This window comes from Clinocottus analis, unplaced genomic scaffold, assembly GCF_023055335.1.
Source record: "Clinocottus analis isolate CAN_PGR_092001 unplaced genomic scaffold, fCliAna1.0.p SCAF_5, whole genome shotgun sequence".
NCBI lineage: Eukaryota > Metazoa > Chordata > Actinopteri > Perciformes > Cottidae > Clinocottus > Clinocottus analis.
In genome coordinates, this window is record NW_027176207.1 from 15,032,201 (window position 1) to 15,041,551 (window position 9,351).

Here is a 9,351-nt window from a genome sequence, read left to right on the forward strand (position 1 = left end):
ATTTCATAAAGACGACCACAGAACAGTGATCATGAAGTGAACTCAACTACAACTACTTGGTTCGTGACTATTTTGAGAGATCAATCTATGAACATCTCAGAAACAAAATAGCATTATAATCATGTAAAGCATATTTGTGTCACACTATTGTGGCTTTTTAAATCCACTGTTTGCAGTGAGAAGCTTATTTATTGAGGGACAAATGTGAGGACACTAACATGCTCAACGAAGATGAGGGAGGGCCATTGTTAAACATTATTCTGAACCTGCGAAAAGAATCAGCATAAAGCATTGACAAACCACATTTGCACATCAGTGTGAGGCGATTCCACACTTTCATTACATGTCAGCCATAGTGGGAGTATTTTGCATAACGGACCATATATCACTGTTCAGGGACATGTGAACCTTTTTCAAGGTGCTTATTTAACACATGTTTAAATAAAGTATCTTGAATTCTGCTTTTATGCCAAAAGAAAGTGAGGAAAAAAACACTTCCAGACACCAAAATAAATAGTGAAACGCATTATGATTATACTTAAATAAAGGGATTCAATTTATTTTTCAAAGGCACTCCCCATATATACTGGCACTGTATTGTACATTAAAGTATAATTCCCTTAAAGCTAATAATGAGCAACCACGCACATTATTTTTCCCGAATGAGAACACAGTAAGGAATGATAATTAATCATCAGACAGATCGTGGGAACACAGAACTTAACTTCTTCACCTTCCCATATTCTCCTAATTAGGAATCGGCGGTTTTGGTTGCTTAAAGTCGGAGGTTACCAGCTGTTTGTTAATTTGTAATGACCACTGACTGACTCACACACCCTGTATCTTATTTCCATGCCTCCTCCAGCCCAGCGTGAAAGCGTAGGGCCCAGTGCACCCATTAGTCAAGCCGAGAAAGGCATGGAATAAAAATGAACGCGTCGCACACGCATGAGCAACTAAAGCCCCCACCTCCACCTCCACCAGCGCCACCACCCCCGCCGGTGACTTTCCAGGCGGTATTTCCATCATGTAAAATGTATGTCCCTCTCACTTCAACAGATCTCGACATCCTCCATCAAGAAGGGAGATTTTCTGTTTTCAGCTCTGTGGAGTCGGCCAACGGAAACGGGATGACAAAAATCCCTTATCACGTATTTATGCTTGACTTCCACGTTTTGTAGCCATAATCCACATTTGTCATCATCGTTACCAATCCCTGTGGCGACGTCACTGTGTTTAATTGTCGTTCGGCATTTAGTTTGTGTAACTATACTACAAACTTTACTGCTGTGCAAAGAAACTAATCAGACCAATATTGATCTTTTTTTAAGACAGAAAAATGTAATTTACAAGGTCGATGCTGGATTGAGCAGGACATTTAAGGGAGCAAAAAAATCCGAGGGAAATTATTTCCTCACAGCTACACTCGGCATCTCCGAACAGCAGCAAGTTGTTTTTATTCCATGTGATGTCAGGGAACTCAATGAAGTATAGTATAGGTTGGTCAGTCTGTGAAAGACAAGCTTTAACACCCCACACGTGGCAACGCATGTATAGCTACACTGCTATGCAGCGAGTTGAACACACTTCCAGTAAGGGTTTAAGACAGCAGCTGACCTTTAAGCCTTTCACTGGGAGAATTTATAAAAGTGCTCCACTTCGTCATCAGAGGTATCTGATGTTACCACCATCTGTAATAATGAAACCCAAGACTCAAGATGATTTTAATAGTTGCACCATCCCATCAAATAGAAATATCCCTGTGGAAGATGCTGTGCTTCCCATTTGATACCTCCACTTCAATTCAAAGTACATCTCTGTTGGTTTCGACAATGCGTTTTTACTGACTGACCCACCATCAGGCTCAGTGGGTTTAAGTGGTTGAAAGTCTTGCTCGTCACCGGCATCATTATTACGGAAAGAAAATCTCAAAAGGAGAAAGAACAGACCCAGACGAGACAAAGCCACAATGCAGTGGCTGAGAAGCTGTGGAGCAAATGGAGATGCAGACAGGGAGATGGAGATAAAGGAGGGAGAGCCCACAGCAGGCCAGAAGTCCTCCAATGCAGTGGAGTGACAATGAGAGAGGAGAGAGTATGAGTCATACACAAACCCCTCCCTCTTTCCTTCTCTCTCTCTCTCTCTCCCTGACTCCCCTCGCCCCCTACCAACACCAGCCCATACCCTCCAAGCCCCCCCTCCTGCATACAGTGTCGATGCAGCCAGGTTACGTCTATCCTGACTCATTCATTCGAAGCCGAATCTCAAGCCTACTTTTGTCACACAGATGAAATCGTGCTGCTTAAGAGACCATCGCAGCTCTCATTATAGTGCTCTGACATACTTTACCGCTCTGGCTGCCGGAGCCCCATTCATAAAAATGCTCCAGTTGCTGAGTATGTGCAGAGAAAAGGAGCACACACGCACACACACACACACACACACACACTCTCCAATCCCTTATTTGGTCGTCTTGTATAGCTGAGTGGGCTGTGGGCCGGTGTATGTCACTGCAAGGGTTTGGTGTTTAATCCCTGCAGGGGCAACCCACTCCAAGTGTGTGAACCCATCGTCACACTTTGGATACATTCCTGTGAATGAGCTCCATCTCTCCTCTATCAAATGTGGCTTCCCCTTTATTAGGCTTCACCTCCTTTTGGTTCTTTCTCCCACCTCACATTCCCTCTTTCTCAACATTCTTCCCCCTTTCTTGATGGAGCAGCATCGACCTCCATGTGGTTAGCTCATCTCCTTCTCTTCCTCTCCTTCTCTCTCTGGTTAGCTCTTCTCATCTCTAGGCAGTCAGCTTTGCAGGCAGCTAATTATAGGCCACGCTGTGGAGCGCAGGGCCGGATGTGACAGCATGCTGTGTTTGTGCGCGTGTATGTGTGCTTATGTGTGTTAAGTTCCATATATGTGTTTGCTGTTAGTCTTTCAGCATATGAGGAGTGTGTATATGTGTGTTCTTTTACATCTAATCTGGGACCAGTGAGAGTTTTGGCCACTGACAGTTAATATCTTGCTGGTCCTCATTTCAAAAACATTGAACAATGTATTCCATCACGAAGGGTCCTCACAAATATAACAATACAAAAGTGTGTATGTGTGCGTGCATGTGTGTGGACGAACCACTAGCAGGATATCCAATCCCAGCCCCTCCCACACTGTACTGCAGCTCTGACTCATACAAGGTGGAGGCAGAGACAACTAGGGTCTGGCAATGAGACACACACACACACACACACACACACACACACACACACACACACACACACACACACACACACACACAAACTTATATGGTCTATATAGCAAAGTACAGGTACGTATACATATATATATATATACATATATATATATAGCTATTTAGGATCATTTTAAAAGGTCATGGGAAAAACTTAAAATGTATTTATTCCATGGCCGCAGAAAATATGTATGCATGATTGCATGTGTTTAAAATAATATCAGTTCAAGCATAGTTCCGGTTAACAGTTTAAACACTGTTCTAAGTTAGTGCACAAGGTATATTAATTGCAGATAACCATACCACCATTACCATCAACTCGTACTGATGAAACATACCTAATTATTAGTTAAACTGTCTTTAACTATTTCTGCTGTGCAAGAACTCTCACATACGGAAAAGTACAGAGCAGTTTGAGCCTCGAGTCCATCAAAATTCAACATCTTGCGAGTGATGTTATGCAATTTGTCACTATAATTGTACTCGCTGGGCAGGTTACGTGCAAAGGATTAACAGTATGATTGCAGCTGCTACATCTGGAAAAGAGGTTGAAAGAGACTTAACTAGCTGAGCTGAAGGACGTTAAAATGCAGGTGATAATTTCCCATCACACATTCTTCACATTGTGAATAGAAAATATTGATGTATTTTGTATGTTACTTAAGTTGTTATACACTTGTAGTAAACTGTAGTTATATTGATTTGATTTGATTTTAATCATTTGAGCACAATGTCTCTTTTTGGCCATCGGTCAGCTTGATACTGCACACGGGGATGTGCTGATATAGACCATGATCAGTAGAGGAAACCTCAACTGTAAACCAGGGATACATGTTGAGCATGATCTCGTTATCACCAGAAATATTTGCAGACTCTAAACCAAGTGACAGCTCACTGTCACTGTGTCATTTATTCATATTTTATGTAAAGCAGCAGCTAGTGGCATAAAGAGGAAGCATCTGCGTAAGGCAATAAATTGTACACACGGATTTATCAATGCATGAAACAAGATTGCGTCTATTCTTACACACATAAACCGGTATGCCTGCACACGCACACGCGCGCACACACACACACACACACACACACACACACACACACACACACACACACACACACACAGCCAGACAGATAATTGCAACAGCTTCACACGTAAAGGATGGGATCAGAAGTCAATGTGTATTGGTTGAGATGCCATGGGAACTCTCTCCTCCTCCCTCTCTTTCTTCTTTATCATTCACTCTTTCCTCCACTCCTGCTCTGCGTCTGCCTCATGGCTTCCTGTGTCATCCCCTCCCCCACCGCTATAAAAGGAGCGAGTCCTGTTCATTCATGCATTCAGCCAGTCAGCTGAGTGAGGAGGAGGGAGGGAGGGAAGGAGGGAGGGAGGGAGGGAGCGTGGAAGGAGGGGAGACAGAGATAAAATGAGAGGAGAGGAAGAGGAAGAGGAGGAAGGCTTCCTCTGTGATGAATAGGTCACCTGTATTACATCACTGATGGAGGATGGAGTGATGGAAAGGAAAAATAAAACAACTAAAGGTATATAGGACAAAAAAAAGACCCCTCCTTTACTTCTCTCTCTTCCTCATCCTCTTCCTTTCTGTCTCCTCCTCCTCCTCCTCTCTCTGCCCTTCTCTCTCTCTCTCTCTCTCTCTCTCTCTCTCTCTCTTTCCCTCTCTCTCTCTCTCTCTCTTTCTCTCTCTCTCTCTCTCTCTCTCCTTCCCTCTCTCTCTCTCTCTCTCCCCTCTCCATCACCCCCTCCCCGCCCCATCCTGACAGTATGAGTCACAGACAGACCAGTTCCCTTGATGCACTGCGGAAACGTAATGTGACGTAGCCTCCACATCTCTCCCTCCCTCGGCACATGCGTCCCTCCATCCCTCCCATTCATCCGCCCGCCGCTCCCTCCCATTCACCCATCCTGCCGTCATAGCACAGCGATTCTCCATTCACAAAAAGCCCTGTAAGCCGAGACAGAGTGAGACGGCAGGTGGATTCACACAACTAGAACGAACGCAAACCGTCTCACAGGAGAATATTATACATTTCAGTCGAGGACAATAATGCGGAACACGACAATTAATCAAAATATAATCCCGCAGGAGTCAATAAATTATCAGCACTTTCCGTGAAAGCTCCCCAAATGGATGCGATAAGAAAAACTGGACCTCTTGTAATAAGTGTCGTTGGCTGGTTTCACCCTCACTTTCTGAGCTTAACCATCACTGTTGTGCACGGTTTATTGTTGCCATGGTTACAGCATGTGCAGTCAAATGGGAGCTAGATATCCGAGAGCACCGACTTGTAACAGTAATTAAACTGTTGACAGGAGGTATGTCTGAGGTGTCCGAGCATGCGACAACTCAGAGTCAAAAGCATACAACTCACAATCTAAACCTGTGAAGAAGAATAGAATCGAAACATACAATACAATATGCAGGAACACAATTCAACACAATGCATGTTGTCCAGCTCTGCTTGATACATTGCAATAGAGGATGTAGTAGAATGGAAGGTATAGGAGCGGAGGGAAGATTAGAGTCACAGCTCCCATCCAATAATCTACAATCTTCCAGGCGGAATTGAATAGTGTGAAAGCAAACAAGAACCCAGGTCTTTGACGTCACTACAGGATGAAGTCATGGACAAAGTCGCCTCTCTGAATCTGATACAGCGGCATCTTATCCACCACCGGCATTCACAAACATTCTGCAAAGTTAATAACACGCAGGCAACACAACGGAGCTGCGTTTTATGACATTCAGAAACGCCTGCGGAACCAAAGCCGTCAGCAGTCTGTGGAGGTGAGCAGTAAAGTGAGAAACAGGGGTCATTTTTCACGTTATAGACTAAAGAGCGCCACACAGCAAGAAATATATCGGGAGAGATGTAATGACATGACATTATTGTCAATAGATGATGAGCAGTAATACATGGAAGGGACAGTAAACCATTTCTGCATGTTGCAAAATCTGGTACATTTGATACATTTCCAGTAAAGGGGGACATAAAAGACCTTATAAAGCATATTCTGTTGAACTGAGATTCTGTGCATTTGTATTCCTATAGGCAGACTACCATGTATTGAGTGTCACAGAAGAATATTCTTACATTCCTTTGTGCCAACTGTCAAAAGTCCAAGCCGCAACAGCCATGAAAAATGCCTCAGTAGCGTTAATTTTTAAAAAAGTATAAAAAACAATACACTTAAAATGTCATGCACGCTGAATAATACTAGCCAGAATACTCGCTAAATTGATTAACAACCGTTACTGCAGCCATATCCAAGTAAGTTGTCCAGAATAGAGAATACATTTAGATTACTAGTGAAATGTTCAGGTTTTGGGGGGTTCTCTATATGTTCTAATAAGGAGTCCCTTTGTGCGATTTGAAGGTGTTGGAAGGTAAGTTAGTTCAATATTTAAGTAGCAACTCTGATCAAGTGTTGAGATACGCATGAGGTGTATTCTTTAAGTCTGACAAACATATATCACTGCTTTCCAAATCACCTGCATTCTCTTTATACATTTAGTACATACTGCGGCTGCGCTTACAATATACATATTGCATGCATTATGCGTTCAGTTGAGACATACTACGTCATAGGATTTGACCCTCAAGTGCACATATCCGCTGCAGAGGTTTGTGGGACAGAATAGCCAGAAATGCAAAATGCGGACGGAGGCAATCCTGGTATTTTCTGCATATTGCATTTGACTACAAAATCTATTTTGTTTTGATTAAAGCGTACCAAATAGCATGATAGTATAGGTACTTAAAAGCACAGTAGGTTTGCTAGCTTAGTCTCTACTTGCGTATATATTGAGTCTCCCATTTGTATTACAAAGAAAATACCTGTGCTTGAAAGCATTCCTTTATAGCATTACTCTTGGTACTTTTAAACTGACCCTCCATCTTTGGAAATATCGAACCGTTCAGCAGCTCCCACCTTCTGATTCTGTGGACGTCCAGTAACTCAGCCAGGAGGCGATTCGTATCATTACATGTCGCCTACTTTGAAAACACAGAGACATACAAATTGCATTGAGAGTCTGAGCTTTCGGTGACTCTGACACCCTGCTCGTCTAATCCCTTTTGATGACACCACTAGGAAATATCTTCTAACGACATTACTGAATGGTCACAGTCGACAGAGACAACCGCTTCGGCGACTTGATTGTGATTTTATGAATGAATGGGTGACATTCAGTTTTACCCTGCCGGTTGGCCGAGGAGAGGAGCCGAGAAAATCTCAACGTACAGTATGATTCACCACAACAAAGTGTTAGGGAGGGGGTGGTGATGTCATTGGTGATGGTGGGGGAGTCATCTGTGAGTCAGAGAGGAAAAAGAAGAGGAGGAGATGGAGGGGGAGGAGAAGGAGGAAGAGGATAAGGAAGAGAGGTGGGTTAAAAAAAAAAAAAAAGGGAGCTCATGGGGAGGTGGGGAACCTGCTGTGTGTGACCCATGGTAACAGGCAACGTTGGCCTGTGGATGACTCACCACTGCTTTACCAACCTCACACACACACACACACACACACACAATACAGAGGGATGCTCACGCATTCGCCATGACACACATATATAGGTAAAAATTACATCATAGCTTTTTTTCTTGGCATTGGAAGCATGTCGACTTTCAACATACACACGCGCTGCTTATAGGACGCTCACGCAAGCACGTCCACAGACACGCACACCATTGTACGCACACGCATTAAATACACCACATGAAGTGCAAGAGAGAGGAGGGGAGGGTCAGGATGACTCACACATCAATGATAACACCCCTCCCCCCGCCCCAATCTCACACTCACACACTCACACACACAGACACACACACACACACACACACAGAGAGAAGAAAAAGACGGACATATCATTTGGATGCAACCCACATCCTTCCCACATCCCGGGAAACCTCCTATCTGAAACTCAGACTGACAGCAGGAGGCTCTGATTGACTGCAGTTTGTCTAAAGTGATGGGAACTTCTGGCAGGGGTTTCCAACTTAAAAATGAATAACGATAAATAAAAAATGAGAAAAGTTTCCGGTGGAACGCCTGCAGCGGTCTTTAATCATGTAGCGCATATCTGTTAATATCGCTTTATTTTAAAATTTGATATCCTGGTGTAATTTCAGTGAGAGATTGCAGGATCATCACGAGCAGTCACTCAGACCACATTTCCCAGAACCCCTCTTGTGTTAACAGAATGGATCTTTTTGAAGCCAAGCGTTTCATCCACGTCTTACCGAGGAGGATAAACATGTTACAAGTGATTTTCACTCGTTCCACTATCTGCCTTTCTGAGAAAACTAAGACAGCTTTAGCTCCATTTGTACTGAACAGAGCGGTGCCCTCTGGAACTCTTATTAGCACAACATGCAGGTGCTGTAAACAGATTATTGCTATGTTGGTGATTTAGTTTTTATGTGTTCTGTTTTTGTGCTCACGCTGCAAAACAATGCAGCGTGAGCAATCAACCTGCCGTGTGATAACGTGCAACACACATCTGATGCAGGGTCACATATTGTGAAACATTCTTATCTTATGCACATTGATGTCTCTAATGTGATGTATTTTATGTGTCCATGTATGGGAAGGATTTCTCTTCTTTTTTTTTTTTTACCTTCATACAAGCAGTAGTAGTTCCACACCTGGCAGCTGCTCAATATGGCCATTATTGTGCTGTTGAGCAACTTTAGTGGAGCAATTTAAATTCAAAGTGTCTTGCTCTCAAGCCCAACAGCGGAAGTTGATGAGCGAGGTATGAAGAAAAAAAAAAGAGAAAGTGATGATCATGCAACACAATCCTTATTGCTCTCTTGCTGAAAGTTAAATGAGGAGGTCGATACCACTCTTGTGTTTGAGAGCAATATCCATCTTCTCATTTGACTGTCAACAAGAAAGCAAGCGGTTTCCCCAAAAGTGTCAAAAGTATTCATTTGAGCCTGAACAAAAAGGAAATGATCAAAATATATATTTTTGTGTCGCTAAAACCTTTTTTTTAATAGAAATCTAAAATAAGTATTTTTTCACAGTAGAAAAAAAATGAATTGTTAATAATTAATTGTTAATGATATAAGTCTAACATGCAGTTTAC